Raw genomic sequence first — 23643 nt, 5'->3', positions numbered from 1 at the left:
CCTGTGTCTCTTCCCTTGACTGATTTCAATCCGTATCCTTTCACAGTGATAAACTGTAACCATGAGTATAAAAGCATTCAGTGAGTTCTGTGAGTCTTTCTAGCAAATAATCAGACCTGAGGGTGATCTTGGGGACCCCTGAACTCTGCAGTTGGTGTCAGAAGTGAGAGTAGTCTTGAAGACTGTTGCCTAATTTTACAAAGGCGGTACACAGATGGGGCATGCTAACATGTTAATAGTAAATGCAAGAATAATGGTCATAGCACCCTCAGCATGGAGATGCTTCTGGAAGAAACATGATGGCTGCCCAAGGAGAATCACAAGCTCCGTTCAAACTTGTATTGGTTGGTGATGGAAAAACTACATTCATGAAACGTCACTGACTGGTGACTGGAGAAGAACGTAGCCATGTTTGAGGTTGAGGTCCATTCCTTTGTGTTCCACACCAGCAGAGGACCTATTAAGGTCAATGTATGGGATATATTGAGCTGGTCGGGAGAAATTTGGTGGATGGAGAGATGGCTATTACATCCAAACCCAACGTAGAATTTTAATGTTTGACGTAACATCGAGAGCTTACAGGAATGTGCCTAACTGGCATAGAGATCTGGTACAAGTATGTGAAAACAACCTCATTATGTTGTGTGGCAACAAGGTGGATATTAAGGACAAGAAAGTTAAGGCAAAATCCATCATCTTCCATAAAAGAAGAATCTTCAGTACTATGACAGTTCTGCTAAGAGTAACTACAACTCTGAAGAGCCTTTCCTTTGGCTTGTTCAAAAACTAATTGGATCACAGGGAACTATATTCAATATCCTGTAATAAACCATAATGGAAAAGAACTGAATTACTTTACAGCAGAAACTAACACAACATTGTAAATCAACCATACCTCAATTAAAAAAACAACAACAACATCTAATTGGAGCCCCTAACTTGGAGTTCATTGCCATGCCTGTTCTTGCCCCACCAGAGGTTGTCATGGACCGAGCCTTGGCAGTGTAATATGAGGCTGGCAGAGCAGGGTCCCCGCAGCGTGCCCTGAAACCCCATCTCCACATGTATCACACACCTTTATCCTTTTGTGGCTGATGTGTAATTTTATGGCGTCCATGCCAACTGCAGGTCTACTGCTCTCATAATACACATGCCTCCTTCAGATAAGACCTTCATCTTCATTTTCAACTGTCTATAGGGAGAGATGTCTGGAGTCAAACATTCATTTGCATTACCATGAGAAATATCAAATTTTCATCTGCCCCCTAAAGGAAGAGCTGCCAGATTCTTTAAATATAATTTCAATTGTTGTACAACTTTAAATGGATGATAAAAAAATGTCAATTGCTTACCTGTACTAACAAAGTTTCTCCTTGATGGTGACTATCAAGCATTTTGTTTATCATTAAAAAGTCTAGATCAGGAATTGTGTGTGGCCATTGCAAGCATAAAAGCTCGTGTAAAAAGTTATGTTGATAAAAGCTAACTGTGTACTACATTGGTTAAAGACCACCAATCCCTCACATGCTAGCATTCACTTTGCAATGCGTCACTGCACTTTGTTCCTCCCATCTGAGGGTGGGTCTATTTCTCTACCCTCCCATCCCAGACTCTGGACTGGCCTTGTGACCTGCTTTGGCCAATAGAAGTGGGTGGAAGTGACTTGAGACTCCCACAGTTAGCTCAGGAAGCTTGAGGCTTCTGCCTTGATTCTCCCAGAAGGTTCTGGTTGCCATATAAAGAAGTCCACTTAGCCTACTAGAACACGAGAAGCCATGGAGGAGAGGAGACCTGAGGAGTCCTAGTCCACAGCTAGATATGTGAGTCAGGCCATCTGGAACCTTCCAGCCCAGCTGATCCTCCCTCTTGAGTGAGTCCAGGCAAAACTGGCAAGAGGAAGTACCCAGCCAACCAAATCATGACAAATCAAAATATTGTTGTTTTCAGCCACTATTCCTCGGGGTGGCTTGTTACACAGCAAAGGCTAATTAAAACGCAAGCTTAACTTATCATTAAAAATTGAAAAGATATAATAGGAGGGGGAAGAAGTGGGTGGGTGTAGAGAGGAAACAAAATTGGCCCTACCTTGATAATTATTGAAGCTGGGGATTAGCTACTCATCTATTTTTGTATATGTTTGAAATTTTCCATAGTAAAAGTAAAAAATAAAAGGGAGGGTTGGAAAGATTTCATTAGAAAAATATATACATACTTGATATTCAACACACTTAATTTTTTTACATAATACACAGAAATGATTACATAATACACAGAAATACTTTTTTTTTTTCCAGCAGGCCACATTTTCACTCTCCAAATACTCTGCAGTTCTCCCCTGAATGTCTTAGAGATATTATATAAAATTTCTGGGTGTGTCATGAGGTGAACAAGGCCTAAGAGCCCGGCCTGACCCCACCTCCAAAACCGGCTCCCAAGGCAGCTGGCGCCCTCAGCCGGCCCGGCTCCAGCGGGGCAGGAGCCCCCAGCCCCCCAGCCCCGGGTGGGAGGGGGCGATAAGAAGTGCGGCCTCCCGGCCAGGCTGCTCAGCCCTCCTTCCCTCCTTCCTGCCGCGTCAGGTCAAGACTGCCCCGGACAGCCTGCCGCACCTGCCCGACGGCTGGGGCGCCGGCTAGGGGTGAGGGGGGTTGGGGATGGAGGGGAGGATGGAGCTGAGAGGGGCTGGAAAAGGCGGGCCAGCCTGAATTACAACCCTCCAAGCCCTCCGGGGGGGCGGGCCAGAAGCCCCCTTCACCAATCGGCCCCACCCCCACCCCCGCAGTCCATCTTTGCAAGGGGACAAACGCGCTGTCCTGGAGCTAAGGGTCGCCCTGGGGCTCGCAGGCTTCGAGAATTGGGGGACCTCTGCCCCTCTGAGTCACACTCTCCGGGAGCCCCCGCATCCCCCGGCTCCGATCCACCCCGAAGTGAAGGGGTGCATCACGGAAGGCCGGGTGGCGGCAGCCAGCACAGTCCGCAGCGGGGCTCCGGGCAGTCGCGGAGGTGGGGCGGCTTGGGCCCCGCGGGGGGCACCACCGGAGGCCGCCTAGAACCGGGTTTCAACTGCCTTGTTGATCCCATCCCCCCTTCCTTAAAGAATGACTGCGCTGGCCTCCAAGCCACCCTCTCAGGAAGCGCTTGCCTTGCAAGGACGCCCAGAACCCGCGGGGAGGCGAGGGAGGGTGGGGGGGAAGGGAGGAAGGTGGTGAGGGGGGAGGGAGGGAGGAAGGTGGTGATGGGGGAGGGAGGGAGGAAGGTGGGGGAGGGGTGGGGGAGAGAGGGAGGGAGGAAGGGGAGGGAAGAAGGTGTGGGGAAGGGTGGGGGAGAGAGGGAGGGAGGAAGGGGAGGAGGAGGGGTGGGGGAGAGAGGGAGGGAGGAAGAGGAACGAATTGCATTGGCCCATCGCCTCCGCAACGGAAGACGCTGACACCCTCGGTCCGGCCCACTCCCTGGGGGCCCAGCGTTCCCGATCCCCACGCCAGGCTGCAAACTAATGAGCACACAGACCCGCGGACTAGAACATAAACAAGGATATTTTATTACTTACTTTTTTTTTTTGCACACTAATTAATAACCGAACTGCAACGAAAAAAAAAAAGCAAGCGGAATCCAAATATCCTCTCAGTTGCCATTTAGTTATATAAGAAGGAGGAATTAAGGCTAGTTGGCGTTAAAGAGTTCCTCCAATGCCACGCTCCAAATCCAAGCCCCTGCACCGGCCTTAAATCAAAAGGGAAAGCAGGCACCAGCCGCCAAGCACAGAAAGTGGGGCAGATTTCTGCCAGCAGCTAACATGATAGCCTGCTTCAGGGGGACGACTGTCACAGGTCACAGAACTGGGCCCAGCTAAAAGTCACCAGCCCTGCACAGCTCCTGGTACACCCATTCGCTATTTTGCGGGGATGGGCTCCAGACAGCTTCCTTTGTAAGGTGCTCCCACCCCTGCCCCATGGCCAGAGTTGCTGGAGCAGGGAGCAGACATCGGCCCCAAGGTACTGGGCCACCAAGCGTCCCCTTCCCCAGGAATTTGGGATTGGGATGGAGAAAAAGAAAACAGTGTTTATGAAGAGCCAGAAAGCCATTCTGTGTAAGTAGGGGGGCTGTGGGATGCTGTAGGCCTGAGAAGCAAGCTCTGTGGGGGGACAAAAGGTTGAGGAGGAGAGAGGGAGAGAGAATAAAGAGATGCTGGAATAGAGAGGAGCACGCCACAGCAGTTCTCCCTCTACGTGGATTCCCTGCTGCCTTCCAGGCCTTTCTGAGGCCCACTGCAGCACCCTCTCATCTTCCAGAGCAAAAATCTCTGTCTTCCGATTCATCAGACACCTATGACCTATAGCCTTCTTCGGAGGTTCAGTAAGCTTGAAACTTCTGGTACTGGTACTCAACGGAGTTCTAAATAATATGCCCTCAAATCAAATGCTCTTTCTCACTTTACTTTTTAAACAAATAGATTTTCTTTTCTAGAACAGTTTTGGGTTCACAGCAAACTTGAGAAGAAGGTGCAGAGATTTCTCATATGGCCCCTGCCCCGACATATGCAGAGCCTCCTCCGTAATCAACATGCCCCATAGAGTGGTACGTTTGTTGCAACTGATGAACCTACACTGACATCATCATCACCCAAAGTCCATAGTTTACATTATGGCTCACTCTTGGTGTTGTATGGGTTTGGACAGATGTATAATGACACGTATCCTATTCATCCCTCCCCCACCTCCAGAAACCACTGATCCTTTTACTGTGTCCGTAGTTTTGTGCTTTCCAGAATATCATATAGTTGGAATCATGCAGTATGTAAGCCTTTTCAGACTGGTTTCTTTCACTTAGTAATGTATTTTACTTTTATGGTAAAAGTTTCTTGCTTACATTTTCCTAACCCTTCTCTCCTTTAGCGTACACAGTCCATAATACCTTCCAGTTGAGGAAAAAAGCTTATTCCAGGCCTACAGATCAATTGGAATCAAATGTTTTTTCCTTTGGGAAAAGGGAAACTCATACTTCCTGCATACTGGAAACCAGAAATTCCAGCATTTCCAGTTTCAGCCGCAGTCCAAGCTTTCTAAAGCGTTCTCTGACCATCTTCCAGAGCAGGGATGTTACAATCCAGGGACGCATGCTCAGAATCGTGGCTGCATCACCCAGGGATGGGCATGACCTGAGGCCCTGGCATCCACGGAACCATCCTGAAGGCTGCCTCTCCTCACCCAGGCAGCGTGGTCCCACCTGCAATACGCAGAGCCCGGTTATGCTCTACTTGGAGGCAAAACCACGGGGGCCTGTTTCAGGATTTGCAAATACTCATCCCCCCTTACTTCTCTGGAGGTCATGATCGTGGTGCTACTGGCAGGTGTTTGCCTCACTTCATCCCCACACTGTCTCTGCATCAGCCAGAATCGTACCAACCAAAATAGCAACTGACACTTACCGACTGCTAATTATATGCCAGGCACCTTGCTAAGCCCTTTTTATGTCTGTATTTAATCCTCACAACCTTATGAGGTAGGTAACAGTGGTATCCCCCATTTTATAACTGAGGAAGCTGAGGCACAGAAAGATTAAGTTACATGCTCAAGGTCACACAGCCTCAAAGTAGCCTAACCAGGATTTAAGTCCAGACAGTCTAGTTTCAGAGTTCAGTTGTTAACCACTACGCTGTGATGGGGAAGATATTGGTTACACACTGCTGCTTAACAAATTAGTCTGAAACTTTGCAGCTTAAAACAATGGACAGTTATTATCACACATAGTTTCTGAGGGTTGGGAATCTGGGTGCTCAGGGGAGGCTATAGTCAAGCTGTCGGCCAGGACTGTGGTCTCCCAAGACTTGACTGAGCCTAGAGGATCTGCTTCTCAGTTCATTCACATGGCTGTTGGCAGGAGGCCTCAGTGCCTTGCCACGTGGGGCCTCTCTACAGGGCTGCTCCAGACAAGCTTTCCCACAGCATAGGGAGGGAGAGAGAGATTGAGAGATGAGCCACCCTGCCTTTTATGACCTAGTCTCCTGGTCACCCGTCATCGCTCCTGCCTTATTCTACTCACTAAGTCCAACCCACACTCAACAGGAGAGGATTACACAAAGGCGTGAACACCAGGAAGCAGAGATCACCAGAGGCCATCTTGGAGGCTGGCTACCACAGGTGTGAAGGGGAGCTAAACAGAAAAAGACCATGCCCTCAGAAAAACCTAAAACCTGCTCTGCTTCAGAGCCCATGGCCCACAGAGCAGGAATCTGGCTGTGTTCCACCTACCAGAAGCAAGAGACAAGCTGGCTGAGAGGTCCCCATGTGGTAGTGTATTGGTTAGCTACAGATGTATAACAAAACTTAGCTTAAAACAACAATGAGCACTTATTATCTCATGGTGTCTGTGGGTCAGGAGTCTGGGAGTAGTTCTGACTCAGGTTCTCTCATGAGGTGCAGTCCAGCCTGGGCTGCAGTCTCCGGGGACTTGACTTCCAAGATGGCTGACTCACGGGGCTGGCTGTTGACAGGCGGTCCCTGTTCCTCACCTGTTCCTCACACCTCTCCACAGGGCTGCGAGAGTGTCCTCACAAACGGCATCTGGCTCTCCCCAGGGCTGAATCAAGAGACAGCAAGGCAAAAGCTACAGTGTCTCTTATGGCCCTCAGAAGTCACACACTGTTACTTCTGTGGTATCCTATTGGCTAGACAGGCCAGCCCTATTCTTTGCGGGAGGGATGTACACAAGAGAGTGAACACTCAGAGGTGAGGATCATTGGGGCCATCTTTGAGGCTCCTGCCACAGGTGGTCTCTGGGGTGGATAGCAAGGGCTCTGCGCTCATACTCTGGCCTCTGTGAACTATCCCTCTGGGCTATTCTCTTTCCTGAGCTCTGATTCTGTGCTTGCTTTACCAGTTAGGATTAGGTGTGGCTGGTAAACCAGAAAATAAATAAGTGGCTTAAACAAGATATAAGATGAATGGATAAAGAAGATGTGGTACATATATATAATGGAATACTACTCAGCCATAAAAAGAAATGAAATTGGGTCGTTTATAGAGATGTGGATGGACCTAGAGTCTGTCATACAGAGTGAAGTAAGTCAGAAAGAGAAAAACAAATATATATTAATGCATATATGTGGAATCTAGAAAAATGGTACAGATGAACCTATTTGCAGGGCAGGAATAGAGACGAAGATGTAGAGAATGGATGTGTGGACACGGAGGGAAGGGGAGGGTGGGATGAATTGGGAGATTAGGTTTGACATAAATACACTACCATGTGTAAAATAGATAGCTAGTGGGAACCTGCGGTATAGCACAGGGATCTCAGCTCTGTGCTCTGTGATGACCTAGATGGGTGGGATGGGGGTGGGGAGGGAGGTCCAAGAGGGAGGGGGTATAAGTATACATATAGCTGATTCACTTCATTGTACAGCAGAAACTAACACAACATTGTAAAGCAATTATACTCCAATAAAAAAAAACCCACAGGCATCTGGGACCCAGGTTCTTTCTATCTTTCTACTCCTTCATCCTTAGGGCATGGCTTACATCCTTCAGGTCACAAAATGTTTGCTGGAAGTCTATCATCACACCCACATTCCAGGCAGGAAGTAGGGGAAGGGCAAGGGACAAAAGACCTCTCCTAGAAATCTCACCACCAACTTCCACTTACATCTCAATGGTCATCCTTAGATGCAGTCATTTCCTATCCGGCACATCGCTACCCCCCAATAATATAGGAGTATTGTTGGTAACAGGGAAGGGAAGAAAGGGGACTGGGTACACATGTTTACCACTTTTGCTAAGTGAGCTTTCCACAAAATAATTTGGTTTCCCAGATTCCTTTATTCAGAACAGGGGGGCTCTTAATGGGGAATATGGGTATTTTTGATCCATGTAAACTTATGTTCAGAGTAAAGGAACATGTCCTTCTTTAAGTCGGTACAGTGGCACCCAGCTGACATATCAGTTTGGGGCCTTTGGATATTCCAAGACAGTGCTTGAATTGATTTTCGGGGGCTAGGAATCTTTTTCAGGTTGGCAGTCCTGGAGCCTGGAGTCCGGGCCCTCAGGAGTGCCAGCCAGCTGGTTCTCTTGGATCTGGGCACCTTCCCAGGGCACTGCCACGGAGCAGGGCATCCCCAGTGCTTGCAGGGTTGCCAACCTCTATCCCTACCTCTATCCTCGGGATTCTCTACCCCTTCCCGCCCACTCTGAGAGATGCCTCTCCGCTCCTGTTTCTCCCTTGTCACCCAGCAGGACCTCTTCGATCAACCCAGGCTTTCCCTAAAGACTGGAAAGAGGACTTGCCTTGAGCAGCTCAGTTTTTTTTGTTTGTTTGGTTTTGCTTTGTTTTGTTCTGATTGAAGTATAGTTGATTTACAATGTTGTGTTAGTTTCTGGGGTACAGCAAAGTGCTTCACTTATATTTATATATATATATATATATTCTTTTTCATATTCTTTTCCATTATGGTTTATTACTGGATATTGAATATAGTTCCCTGTACTATGCAGTAGGACCTTGTTGTTTATCTATTTTATATATAGTAGTTTGTATCTGCTAATCCCAAGCTCCTAATTTATCCCTCTCCCACTCCACTATCCCCTTTGGTAACCATAAGTTTGGTTTCTATGTGTGTGAGTTTGTTTCTGTTCTGTAAATAAGTTCATATGTGTCATATTTTAGATTCCACATATAAGTGATATCATATAGTATTTGTCTTTCTCCTTCTGACTTATTTCACTTAGTATAATCTCTAGGTCCATCCATGTTGCTGCAAATGGCATTATTTTATTCTTTTTTTATTGGAGTATAATTGCTTTACAATGTTCTGTTAGTTTCTGCTGTACAATGAAGTGAATCAGCTATATGTATATCAATATCCCCTCCCTCTTGGACCTCCCTCCCACCGCCCCCATCCCACCCATCTAGGTCATCACAGAGCACCGAGGGAGCCTGATACCTCCAGCTCCGTTTTTCTTTCTCAAGACTGCTTTGGCTATTCAGGGTCTCCTGTGTCTCCATACCAATTTTAGGATGTTTTGTTCTAGTTCCGTGAAAAATGCCATTGCTAATTTGACAGGGATTGCATTGAATCCATAGATTGCCTTGGGTAGTATAGCCATTTTGAAAATATTGATTCTTCCACACCACAAACACGGTATATCTTTCCATCTGTTTGGGTCTTCTTTGATTTCCTTCATCAGCATCTTATAGTTTTCAGAGTACAGGTATTTTGCCTCCTTAGGTAGGTTTATTCCTAGGTATTTTATTCTTTTTGTTGCAATGGTAAATGGGAATGTTTCCTTAATTTCTCTTTCAGATTTTTCATCATTAGTGTATAGGAATGCAAGAGATTTCTGTGCATTAATTTTGTATCCCGCTACTTTACCAAACTCATTGATTAGCTCTAGTAGTTTTCTGGTGGCATCTTTAGGATTCTCTACGTATGGTATCATGTCATCTGCAAACAGTGACAGTTTTACTTCTTTTCCAATTTGTATTCCTTTTATTTCTTTTTCTTCTCTGATTGCCATGGCTAGGACTTCCCAAACTATGTTGAATAATAGTGGTGGGGGTGGACATCCTTGTCTTGTTCCTGATCTTAGAGAAAATGCTTTCAGTTTTTCACCATTGAGAACGATGTTGGCTGTGGGTTTGTCGTATATGACCTTTATTATGTTGAGGTAAGTTCCCTCTATGCCCACTTTCTGGACGGTTTTTATCATAAATGGGTGTTGAATTTTGTCAAAAGCTTTCTTTGCATCTACTGAGATGATCATATGGTTTTTATTTTTCAATTTGTTAATATGGTGTGTCACATTGATTGATTTGCATATATTGAAGAATCCTTGCATCCCTGGGATAAATCCCACTTGATCATGGTGTGTGATCCTTTTAATGTCTTCTTGGATTCTGTTTGCTAGTATTTTGTTGAGGATTTTTGCATCTATGTTCATCAGTTATACTGGTCTGTAATTTTCTTTTTTTGTGACATCTTTGCCTGGTTTTGGTATCAGGGTGATGGTGGCCTCGTAGAACGAGATTGGGAGTGTTCCTTTCTCTGCAATTTTTTGGAAGAGTTTGAGAAGGATGGGTGTTAGCTCTTCTCTAAATGTTTGATAGAATTCACCTGTGAAACCATCTGTTCCTGGACTTTTGTTTGTTGGAAGATTTTTAATCACAGTTTCATACCCTCCCCCAGCCACCCCTCCCCTCCCCCAGCTACCTCACTGTGAGTGGGCCCCTCCGTGCGTGAGAACCCCTCCCCTCCCCCAGCCGCCACTCAGGGGCACTGGTCCTGTCCCACCTCCACTTCTCCTCCACTCCCTCTGCCACACGACCTACCCAGTCACGCAGGGGTTCGTCCCATCCCCTTAGGTGTCCAAGGTCCCCCACCAGCACCTAGTAGGTGCCCTAGTTGTGAAGAGACACGAACTCCACGTCCTCCTACTCTGCTATCTTCACTCTACCCCTATTTTATTCTTTTTCGGCTAAGTAATATTCCACTGTATATATATACCACATCTTCTTTATCCATTCATCAGTTGATGGACATTTAGGTTGCTTCCATGTCTTGGCTACTGTAAATAGTGCAAGCTGCTCAGTTTTGACCCTCCAGAGGCCCTGGGGCAAGGAACTACACATGCCTGACAGGGCCTGCCCAAAGAGCATATAAAAGACTAGTTCAATACTTCATCCTGCCATGAGTGATCAGTTGGGACCACCCTTGGAATGCTAAGGAGCTTAAACTTTATTCTGCAGGCATCAGAAGCTACTGGAGCTGTTTTCAGGAAGTAAAGTGGAGAAGAGATTGGTTCAAGATGGCAGAGTAGAAGGACACGCGCTCACTCCCTCTTGCGAGAGCACCGGAATCACAACTAACTGCTGAACAGTCATCGACAGGAAGACCCTGGAACTCACCAAAAAACATACCCCACATCCAAAGACAATTGAGAAGCCACAATGAGGTGGTAGGAGGGGTGCAATCACAATAAAATCAAATCCCATAACTGCTGGGTGGGTGATTCACAAACTGGAGAACACTTATACCACAGAAGTCCACTCACTGGAATGAAGGTTCTGAGATCTACGTCAGGGTTCTCAACCTGGGAGTCTGGCAACGGGAGGAGGAATTCCTAGAGAATCAGACTTTGAAGGCTAGCGGGATTTGATTGCAGGACTTCAACAGGACTGTGGGAAACAGAGACTCTACTCTTGGAGGGCACACACAAAGTAGTGTGTGCATCAGGACCCAGGGTAAGAAGCAGTGACCCCATAGGAGACTGAACCAGGCCTACCTGCTAGTGATGGAGGGTCTCCTGCAGAGGCAGGGGGTGGCTGTGGCTCACTGTGGGGACAAGGACACTGGCAGCAGAAGTTCTGGGAAGTACTCCTAGGCGTGAGCCCCCCCAGAGTCTGCCATTAGCCCTACCAAAGAGCTGGGTAGGCTACAGTGCTGGGTTGCCTCAGGACAAACAACCAACAGGGAGGGAACCCAGCCACACCCAACAGCAGACAAGTAGATTAAAGTTTAACTGAGCTCTGCCCACCAGAGCAACACCTAGCTCTACCTACCACCAGTCCCTCCCATCAGGAAGCTTGCACAAGCCTCTTAGATAGCCTCATCCACCAGAGGGCAGACAGCAGAAGCAAGAACTACAATTCCGCAGCCTGTGGAAGGAAAACCACATTCACAGAAAGATAGACAAAATGAAAAGGCAGAGGACTTTGTACCAGATGAAGGAACAAGACAAAACCCCAGAAAAACAACTAAATGAAGTGGATATAGACAACCTTCCAGAAAAAGAATTCAGAATAATGATAGTGAAGATGATCCAGGACCTCGGAAAAAGAATGGAGGCAAAGGTCAAGAAGATGCAAGAAATGTTTAACAAAGACCTAGAAGAATTAAAGAACAAACAAACAGAGATGAACAATACAATAACTGAAATGAAGAATACACTAGAAGGAATCAATAGCAGAATAACTGAGGTAGAAGAACGGATAAGTGACCTGGAAGACAGAATGGTGGAATTCACTGCTGCAGAACAGAATAAAGAAAAAAGAATGAAAAGAAATGAACACAGCCTAAGAGACCTCTGGGACAACATTAAACACAACAACATTCACATTATACGGGTCCCAGAAGGAGAAGAGAGAGGGAAAGGACCAGAGGGGGGAAAAAAAAATATATATATATATATATATATATTTTTTTTTTTTTTTGCGGTACGCGGGCCTCTCACTGTTGTGGCCTCTCCCGTTGCGGAGCACAGGCTCCGGTTGCGCAGGCTCAGCAGCCATGGCTCACGGGCCCAGCTGCTCCGCGGCATGTGGGATCTTCCCGGACCGGGGCACGAACCCGTGCCCCCTGCATTGGCAGGCAGACTCTCAACCACTGTGCCGCCAGGGAAGCCCCAGAGAAAATATTTGAAGAGATTATAGCCGAAAATTTCCCTAACATGGGAAAGGAAACAGCCACCCAAGTCCAGGAAACATAGAGAGTCCCAGGCAGGATAAACCCAAAGAGAAACACGCCAAGACACATAGTAATCAAACTGACAAAAATTAAAGATAAATTGTTGAAAGCAACAAGGGAAAAATGACAAATAACATATGAGGAAACTCCCATAAGGTTAACAGCTGATTTCTCAGCAGAAACTCTACAAGCCAGAAGGGAGTGGCATGATATATTTAAAGTGATGAAAGGGAAGTACCTACAACCAAGATTACTCTACCCAGCAAGAATCTCATTCAGATTCAATGGAGAAATCAAAAGCTTTACAGACAAGCAAAAGCTAAGAGAATTCAGCACCACCAAACCAGCTTTACAACAAATGCTAAAGGAACTTCTCTAAGTGGGAAACACAAGAGGACCTACAAAACAAAACAAAAGGACCTACAAAAACAAACCCATAGCAATTAAGAAAGTGGTAATAGGAACATACATATTGATAATTACCTTAAACGTGAATGGATTAAATGCTCCAACCAAAAGACACAGCTTTGCTGAATGGATACAAAAATGACCCATATATATGCCACCTACAAGACAGCCACTTCAGATCTAGGGACACATAGAGACTAAAGTGAGAGGATGGAAAGATATTCCATGCAAATGGAAATCAAAAGAAAGCTGGAGTAGCAACACTCATATCAGATAAAATACACTTTAAAATAAAGAATGTTACAAGAGACAAGGAAGGACAGTACATAATGATCAACGGATCAATCCAAGAAGAAGATATAACAATTATAAGTATATATACACCCAACATAAGAGCACCTCAATACTTAAGGCAACTGCTAACACAATAATAGTGGGGGACTTTAACACCTCACTTACACCAATGGACAGATCATCCAGACAGAAAATTAATAAGGAAACACAAGCTTTAAATGACACAATAGACCAGAGAGATTTAATTGACATTTATAAGACATTCCATCCAAAAACAGCATATTACACTTTCTTCTCAAATGCACACGGAACATTCATCAGGATAGATCACATCGTGGGTCACAAATCAAGCCCTGGTGAATTTAAGAATATTGAAATCATATCAAGCATGCTTTCTGACCACAACACTATGAGATTAGAAATCAATTACAGGGGAAAAAACATAAAAAACACAAACACATGTAGGCTAAACAATACGTTACTAAATAACCAAGAGATCACTGAAGAAATCAAAGAGGAAATCAAAAAATACCTAGAGAGAAATGACAACGAAAACACGACAATCCAAAACCTGTGGGACGCAGCAAAAGCAGTTCTAAGAGGGAAGTTTATAGCAATACAAGCCTACCTCAAGAAAGAAGAAAATCATGGGTCAGATCAATCCAAGCAACTTGAAAATCAAACTCCTCTCCCAAATCTTCAAAAAAAAAAAAAAAAAACAAGAAAAATCTCAAATAAACAATGTAACTTTACACCTAAAGGCACTAGAGAAAGAAGAACAAACAACACCCAAAGTTAGTAGCAAGAAAGAAGTCATAAAGATCAGAGCAGAAAAATGAAATAGAAACAAAGAAAACAATAGCAAAGATCAATAAAACTAAACGTTGGTTCTTTGAGAAGATAAACAAAATTGATAAACCTTTAGCCAGACTCATCAAGAAAAAGAGGGAGAGGACTCAAATCATTAAAATTAGAAATGAAAAAGGAGAAGTGACAACAGACACCACAGAAATACAAAGCATCCTAAGAGACTACTACAAGCAACCTCTATGCCAATAAAATGGACAACCTGGAAGAAACGGCCTTGGCATGTTTCTCCTTGGATTTATCCTGTATGGGACTCTCTGTGCTTCCTGGACTTGATTAACTATTTCCTTTCCCATATTAGGGAAGTTTTCAACTATAATCTCTTCAAATATTTTCTCAGTCCTTTTTTCTCTCCTTCTTCTGGAACCCCTATAATTCGAATGTTGGTGCGTTTAATGTTGTCCCAGAGGTCTCTGAGACTGTCCTCAGTTCTTTTCATTCTTTTTTCTTTATTCTGCTCTGCAGTAGTTATTTCCACTATTTTATCTTCCAGGTCATTTATCCGTTCTTCTGCCTCAGTTATTCTGCTATTGATTCCTTCTAGAGAATTTTTAATTTCATTTATTGTGTTGTTCATCATTGTTTGCTCTTTAGTTCTTCTAGGTCCTTGTTAAATGTTTCTTGTATTTTTCTCTATTCTATTTCTAAGATTTTGGATCATCTTTACTATCATTACTCTGAATTCTTTTTCAGGTAGACTGCCTATTTCCTCTTCATGTGTTTGGTCTGGTGGGTTTTTACCTTGCTCCTTCATCTGCTGTGTATTTCTCTGTCTTCTCATTTTGCTTAACTTACTGTGTTTGGGGTTGGTTCAGTGGGTTGTGTAGGCTTCCTGGTGGAGGGGACTGGTGCCTGTGTTCTGGTGGATGAGGCTGGATCTTGTCTTTCTGGTGGGCAGGACTGTGTCTGGTGGTGTGTTTTGGGGTGTCTGTGGGCTTATTATGATTTTAGGCAGCCTCTCTGCTAATGGGCAGGGTTGTGTCCCTGTCTTGCTAGTTGTTTGGCATAAGGTGTCCAGCACTGTAGCTTGCTGGACACTGAGTGGAGCTGGGTCTTAGCGTTGAGATGTAGATCTCTGAGAGAGCTTTTGCCGTTTGATATTATGTGGGGCTGGGAGGTCTTTGGTGGACCAGTGTCCTGAACTCGGCTCTTACCCCCTCAGAGGCTCAGGCCTGACGCCCGGCTGGAGCACCAAGACCCTGTCAGCCACACAGTTCAGAAGAAAAGGGAGGGGGGGAAATAAATAAATAAATAATATAAAATAAAGTTATTAAAATTAAAAATATTTAAGATATTATTAGAAATGAAAAATTATAAAAGTAATTTAAAAAAAAGAAAGAGAGAGCAACCAAACCAAAAAACAAATCCACCGATGATAACAAGCACTAAAAACTATACTTAAAAAATAAAACAGGGCTTCCCTGGTGGCGCAGTGGTTAAGAGTCCGCCTGCCGATGCAGGGGACGCGGGTTCGTGCCCCGGTCTGGGAGGATCCCACATGCCGCGGGGCGGCTGGGCCCGTGAGCCATGGCCGCTGAGCCTGCGTGTCCGGAGCCTGTGCTCCACAATGGGAGAGGCCACGGCAGTGAGAGCCCCGTGTACCGCAAAAAAAAATAAAATAAAAAATAAATAAATAAATAAAAATAAAACAGCAGGGGATGGGGGTGGTGGTGGGATGAATTGGGAGATTGGGATTGACATGTATACACTGATGTGTATAAAATGGATGACTAATAATAACCTGCTGTATAATAAATAAATAAAATTAAATTAAAATTTTTTTAATAAATAAAATTTAACAGAAAAAAAAAATTCTTGCCTTCCCATAAAAAAAAAAAAAAAGAAGTAATGTGACATGACCAGATGTACATTTTAGAAAAATAATTCTGGAGGCAGTGGGGAGATTGGACTGGACTAGGGAGACGTGAAAGCAAGGACACCAGTTGGGAGGTGCCTGCCAGGTTCTCAAAGAGAAACAATGAGGCAGTCTAGATGGTACCTTTAAGGGAATTTGGTTATAAAACTGATAGAATGTGATGTTGTAAGTGGGAGATATAAGGAGAGGGAAAAGTGAATCTGCATTTTCCACCTTTAGTGGCTGGATAATGATTTCAAGCATTAATTGAGTACTATACACCTGACATTGTTCTAAGTGCTTTACATGCACGAATTCATTTAATGCTCCTGCACTAGGTATGATGATTACCACCATTCTAATTTTACAGATAAGAAAACTAGGTCCCAAGAAGTTAACTTGCCTAAGGACACATAACTGGTAAGTGGAGGAGCTGGGATGCAAATTGAGGCAGTTTAGCTTCAGACACTGTACGCTTAATCATTATGCTCCGCCATGGCACGTGACAGTCCTAGAGATGTCATTCGTGACATCTGCCCATCCCCAGCACCTTCTGAGTGAGACTGTTCCACCCATGGCCCGTTGGAAGGTGTTTTCAATGGAACACCTGACTCCACCCACTTGCAAAAGCCGATGGGACCAGAGTGAGCACTTAACCTGAGACAAAAAAATTCCACAGGCCCGGAGAAGATTTCCTCTCACTTGGCGATTAAAACTAGGACATGCTGAGGAACTCATCAGTTAACCATGGGAGCAGAAGCTAAAAGGTCACAATGTGGGTAGGCCCTGAGTCAGCAGAGGTTATGAGGGAACAGAAAGGATGCATGAGTAAGCAGAGGATGTGATCATCAGGGAGAGAAGACAGCAGATTGCCCAAGAGTGGGGGAAATGTGATGAGAGGGCGGCCTGGAGGAGTCTCCGGCTCTTGCTGCCCTGGCTCCTTTCTGTCTTTTGTGGCCTGATGAGGCCCTGAGGCCTGTCTCCCTGATTTCCACACATGGAACCTACAGTTGACCTCCCTGAGGAGAAACTGTTTTCTAAAATTTAAAAAGTCCCGGACTTCCCTGGTGGCCCAGTGGTTAAGAATCTGCCTGCCAATGCAGGGGACACGCGTTCAAGCCCTGGTCCAGGAAGATCCCACATGCCATGGAGCAACTAAGCCTGTGTGCCACAACTACTGAGCCCACACTCTAGAGCCCGCAAGCCACAACTACTGAGCCCGTGTGCCACAACTGCTGAGGCCCACATGCCTAGAGCCCGTGCTCTGCAACAAGGGAAGCCACCGCAATGAGAAGTCCACGCACCACAACGAAGAGTAGCCCCTGCTCACCGCAACTAGAGAAAGCCCGCATGCAGCAACAAAGACCCAACACAGCCAAAAATAATAAATAAATAAATAAATTTATTTTAAAAAATCTAAAAAGTCCCAATTAAACTGGAGATACTGTCAACAGGGAGGGGGACAACAAGAGGAGGAGGAGCTCAGGAAGGAGATGTCCATAGAGGTCTTTGAAAAGCTCCAACATATTCCTGGGAATCTAGAAGGCAATCTGCATGCATAGGGCTGTGCACATGCCGGAGAGAGACCTGAAAAAGTCCTCATCTCTCAGCTCTGAATGACCTTGAGGCTCTGTGCAAGCAGGAAGTGAAGGCTATGGCAGAGTTGTCAACTGCCTGGCTGAGTGTTGAACAACATACACACAGAGCCCTCCAGCAATGACTGAGAGAATTATTAGTTCCAGTCACTTAAGGACTTCTCTATCCATTCATTAGCTGACCACTAAGCTAATGAGCAGAGACTTCGGTGGCCACTCATAAAAAAGAATACACTTTACAGATTTAGTTCAGAAACAAACAATAAGAATAAAGAGCAGCAACAACAACTAACCTTGGAACGGGGGAGACTCTGATTTCCAGAGTTGTCACATATTATTTGAAGTGCCCAATTTTCAACAAATTTATGAAAATTAAAAGAACTCAGAGGGTTCATTGTTGCACATATCTGTGACTATACTAAAAAGCATTGAATTGTACACTTTAAATGGGTGAGGGAATTCCCTGGTGATCCAGTGGTTAGGACTCCATGCTTCCACTGCCAGGGGCCCAGGTTCAGTCCCTGGTTGGGGAACTAAGATTTTGTAAGCCACGTGATGCAGCCAAAAAATAAAAAATAAAAGTGGGTGAATTGTATGGTGCATAAATTACATCTTAATGAAGCTGCTTAAAAAGAAGAAAATGTTTCACCACTTCATACTTTATGCACTGAACTTTCTGATTTTAAAAAATGTGTTCATTGGGAAAAATGTTAATGAAGATAAACAAATATTGATGTTGATAGTCACTAAAATTTACTGCAATTTATTGTCAATGATAGCCTTAATAAAATTATTTCTAAGGTCAAAGCTAAATCCTCTCCTCAAATATAATGTAGACATGATTGTGCAGTACATGGAATTCTCAATAGACTCTCTTCATAAAAAGAAATTAGATCTGAAGCAATTATGGAAAAATGTTAACATCTGACAAAGCTAGGCACTGGGTACATGGGTATTCATTATATTATTCTCTCTTAATATTTCAAATGCTGAAAATACGTCATGATAAAAATCTAAAAGAAAACAGAGTGCTACTACACACCAGTTAGAAAGGCTAAAATTAACAAGACTGACAATACCAAGTGCTGACAAGGATGTGGAGCAACTGGAACTCTCATACACTGTTGGTGGGAATGTCAAATGTTACAGCAACGCTGAAAAATGGTTTGGTACTTCATTATCAACATAAACATAGAATTAACATAAGACTCAACCATTTTACTCTTAGATATTTGCCCAAAAGGAATGAAAACGTATGTTCACACAATGACTCATATACAAAATGTTCATGGCATCTCTATTCATAATATCTTCCAAAAGATTGGAAATAGCACAAATATCCATCAACAGGTAAATGGATAAACAAATTATGGTACATCCACACAATGGAATACTACCCATCAATAAAAAGGAATTAACTACTGACACATGCAACAACGTGGATGAATCTCAAAAAACATGCTGAGCAAAAAAAGCAAGATGCAGAAGGATACATACTGTATGATTCCACTTATGTGGAAGTTTAGAAAGACAAATCATCTGGAGTGACAGAAAGAGGATCAGTGGTTGACTGAGAAGGGACACAGTGGAACTTTTTAGGGTAATAATATCTTTTATACCTTGACTGTGATAGTGGTTACACTATCATTTGTCAAAACTCATCAAAATGTACACTTAAAGTTGGTTCTTTGATTATATGTAAAGTATACTTTAATAAAACTATTTATTTTTATTATTATTATTTTTTTGGCTGTGTTGGGTCTTCGTTGTTGCATGCGGGCTTTCTCTAGTTGCAGCAAGTGGGGGCTACTCTTTGTTGTGGTGCACATGCCCCTCATTGTGGTGGCTTCTTTTGTTGCGGAGCACAGGCTCTTGGCACGCGGGCTTCAGTAGTTGTGGCAGGCGGGCTCAGTAGATGTAGCTCATGGGCTCTAGAGTGCAGGCTCAGTAGTTGTGGTGCATGGGTTTAGTTGCTCTGCAGCATGTGGGATCTTCCCGGACCAGGGATCAAACCTGTGTCCTGTGCATTGGCAGGCAGGTTCTTAACCACTGTGCCACCAGGGAAGTCCCCAAACTGGTTTTTAAAAAAGTATACAGAACACATGGTAGGTGCCTGGGACCTAGACATTGGCTTGCAGTGGTTCGGGGGCAGGAAGGAGAGACCAGAGATGCGGTATGGCCTGGGACAGAGGCTACAGTAAGGCCACGATTTGGGTTTTATTTTTTCAAGGACCGGGAAATATGGATCACATGTACAGCCTGTGAAGACGAAGTCTAGTTCAAGAGAAGGAGAATACATAAGAGTAGGGAAATTGTGAAAGGTCTCAGATATGGATGAGAAGGTCTCAGATATGGAAGAGTTCAAGGGCACGAGTGCTGTGTCAGCCGCATGAAGGGGCACAGCCACTCAGCCAGTCTCTGAATCAGGAGGGACTTAATAGGCAAATGGAGACAGGAGCTGAGGGTTCAGCAGGCCTCGGTGGAGAAAGAAGGACAAGTTATCTGCCTGGACTGGACTGTGCTGGGGGAGGCTAAGGTTGTGGGGAGAAGCACAAGGCTTGAAATTTGCTGTTAAGAGGAGCAGGAAGAGCTTCCCTGGTGGCACAGGGGTTGAGAATCTGCCTGCCAATGCAGGGGACACAGGTTCGAGTCCTGGTCTGGGAAGATCCCACATACCACGGAGCAACTAGGCCCATAGGCCACGACTACTGAGCCTGCGCGTCTGGAGCCTGTGCTCCACAACAAGAGAGGCCGCGACAGTGAGAGACCCGCACACCGCGATGAAGAGTGGCCCCCACTTGCCGCAACTAGAGAAAGCCCTCGCACAGAAACGAAGACCCCACACGCCGAAAAATAAAAAAAATTTTAAATTAAAAAAAAAAAGAGGAGCAGGGAGCCACCTGGTTCAAGTCCAAGGATTGTCAGACCTAAAGCTGGAGCTCATTAATCAGCAATGAAGCCAGTCAGTGTGTTTATGAACTTCACCCTAGCAACCTGGGAGCAAAGCAGAGGAACAAACATTTCAAGTGCCAGTTCCCTCCCAGCCCCCTGGACCGTGCCAGCGTCTCCCACAGGGCAGGCCAGCCATACAGAGTATTTGCATGAGCCTGTCTCTGGTGGGTGGGGAGGCTGCTGTGCAGCCCCTGAGGCCTGGCCCGAGCCTTCTAGCCAGATGCCCAGGTCTTGGGGCCTCTGCTTGTTGGTCTCTCAGCTGCTGTGCACTTGACAACCTCAGATCCCTGGCCAGGGCCCAGGTTGGGGGTGTGTATTTGCTCTGCTGACAGACTGCCAGCCTCCAAGTCCCCTCTGCTCAAGGAAGAAAATCATCACAAGTTCCTGGGGGGTCAGCTTCCTCCAGAGCCCTAACCTTTTGTCTGTTCAGCTCCTTCTCAGTCATTCCGAGGGATTTAAGCTAAAGTGGACCCCTCCCTCCTCTAAAGAAGGAAAACCTTCCCATGAGATGACTTTCAGCTGGAGTTACATGACATGGACTTTTCATGGCCATCCATCACATTATATCCTCCTCCACTGGAGTTTTTCATCTTTAATTATCTGGTGATTACAAAATTATATGCTCCTTGGAAGACATTCAAACAATGTGGAAGTATATAATAGAGAATATTCTCTGTGCTTCCACCTTCCAGAAACAAGCCCTGCTCACCCTGGTCTATATTCCTCAGGAGATATACATATATTCTTATATATAAGAATGTACGGAGGGGCTTCCCTGGTGGTGCAGTGGTTAGGAATCCACCTGCCAATGCAGGGGACACAGGTTTGAGCCCTGGTCCAGGAAGATCCCACATGCCGCGGAGCAACTAAGCCCGTGCACCACAAATACTGAGCCCACGTGCCACAACTACTGAAGCCCACATGCCTAGAGCCTGTGCTCTGCAACAGGAGAAGCCACCACAGTGAGAATCCCACGCACCACAACGAAGAATAGCCCCCACTCACTGCAACTAGAGGAAGCCTGCGCACAGCAACGAAGACCCAACGAAGCCAAAAATAAATTTTAAAAATAAATAAATTTTATGAAATTTAAAATAAAAATTTTAATTAACCATCTTAATCATTTTAAAGTGTATAGTTCAGAGGCATTAAGTACATTCACATTGTTGTGCAGCTATGGCCACCATCCATTTCCAGAACTTTTTCATCTTCCCAAACTGAAACTCTATACCACTTAAACACTAACTGCCCATTTCCTCCTCCCCCTAACCCCTAGCAACCACCATTCTACTTTCTGTCTTATAAGTTTGGCTACTCTAGTAACCTCATATAAGTGGAATCATACAATAGTTGTCCTTTTGTGCCTGGCTTTTTCACTTAGTAGGATGTCTTCATGTTTCATACATGTTGTAGCATGTGTCAGAATTCCCTTCCTTTATAAGGCTGAATGATATTCCACTGTATGGACATACCACATTTTGTTTATCCATTCATCCATTGATGGACATTTGGGTTGTTTCCACAAGAATGTATTCTTATATATAAAATATATTCTTATATAAAAGAATATCAGTGAATCCCGTTGATTCTCCCACCCCAATCTAGTTTTTACACAGAAGAGATCAGCAGGCATGCCTTCTCTCCTTCCATGTCCTTAATCTTTTAAGAGTTTCTATTGCCTAAAACTCTCTCTGTGCTCCCCCTGCCTAGCCAATCCCTACTTGGCTTTCCCAACTAGTCCAACTCTCCCCTCATCCAATGACACCTGCTGTTCGTTTCCATGTCAGCACTTCACAGATTACCACATAATTTACCTCTTGTTTGTGTTATTATGACTTCCCAACTAATTGTAGGCACCACTTGAAGATGTGGTTTTTGTCTCTATATTCTCCCTGGCCCTAAGTTCAATACTGGGCACAGTCATTTATGGAGGGCTGCCGCCATAGGATCCTGAGAGCCTGGCCAAACAAGTTAGACTCAGTGCAGGGGGGCATTCTTTTAAGTACAGCAGTGACAAAACCAAGCAGTATTTTATGCAGATTTGTGTTTCCCATGGGGGAAAAACTTAAACTAAGCTAAATGTACTTTATAAGCTCTAGGAACTGTGGCTTTCTCTCCGTATCTGGTTAATACCCCCCATCTCATCAAATATGGACAATATACATTTACTGCACATTTGGGTTTGGCATTCAGAATCATGACTACAAAGTCATTATGCAGGCCTTGTGGCACAGGACTGGACAGGAGTAAACAGGGTGGAGAGAAAAAGTATGCTGGAAGAGATTTGAAAATCATATGCAATCACTATGAACAACTTTGTGCCAATAAATTTGGAAAATTAGATGAAAGAGACAATCTTGTAGATGTAAAATAACAAAATCAATTCAATAAGAAATAGAATATCAGAATAAACCAATAACCTTTAAAACAAATGAAACAGAAAGTTAAAAATCTTTCCCAAAGTCCTCAGTCCACCCTCCACAAAAGAAAGAAAGATAGAAAGAGAAAGGAAGAAAGAGGAAAGAGGGAAGGAAGGAAGGAAAGAAGAGAACCCAGTTTAGACACTTTTATGGACGTGCTTTACCCAATCTTCAAAAAATAGGAAACCCTACCTTATATAAACTGTTACATAAAATAGCGAAGAAGAAAAGCTTCCCAACTTATTTTATGGGGCTGTTAGGATCCTGAAATCCAAACCAGACAAGTACAATAACAAGAAAAAAAAATTGACTAAACTTATGAACACAAATTCAAAACTCCTGAAAAAAATAGCAAGCTGAATCCAGTGGTGTATAAGATGCTAAAACACATGGCCAAGCAGAGTTATTGCAGGAATGCAAGGATGGTTCAACGTCAGCAAAGGTATTATGGAATTCAGTGTTGACAGAAGAAAGAAGAAAGAACTCTTGGGGTGGGCATCAGGAGACAGACTTAAGTTCTATCTCTGTTCTGCCATTAACCAGCTGTATAACCTTTTGCCTCCTTCCCTCCCACTTCCAAAGGGGTTCTCAGGAAGGGCTCTTCACTGAGAAGGGGAGCACAGCTTTGAGAAGCAGCCTACTCCTCTCCCTGCTCCATTTTCTTCACCTGTAAAATGAAGAAATGTTCTAATTCCATGCTTTTATAAGCTGTGTGATGGAGTCAAACAAAACAGGAAGGGAAAAACTGCTGTGTAGCTGGGTGCCGGCTAATTGTGTCCGTGGTGCTGGTGGGCTCCTCAG

The 23643-nt window shown here is 44.5% G+C and overlaps 1 pseudogene; it reads left to right on the top strand.

Annotated features, from left to right (window-relative positions):
- The first annotated feature begins 299 nt into the window (after window positions 1-299).
- LOC115841223 (GTP-binding nuclear protein Ran-like) overlaps window positions 300-23643 on the top strand; it is a 59553-nt pseudogene continuing 36209 nt past the window's right edge.

This window comes from Globicephala melas, chromosome X, assembly GCF_963455315.2.
Source record: "Globicephala melas chromosome X, mGloMel1.2, whole genome shotgun sequence".
NCBI lineage: Eukaryota > Metazoa > Chordata > Mammalia > Artiodactyla > Delphinidae > Globicephala > Globicephala melas.
Note: the sequence above shows the minus strand (reverse complement) of the source record. Positions and strands in the feature narration are given on the sequence as shown.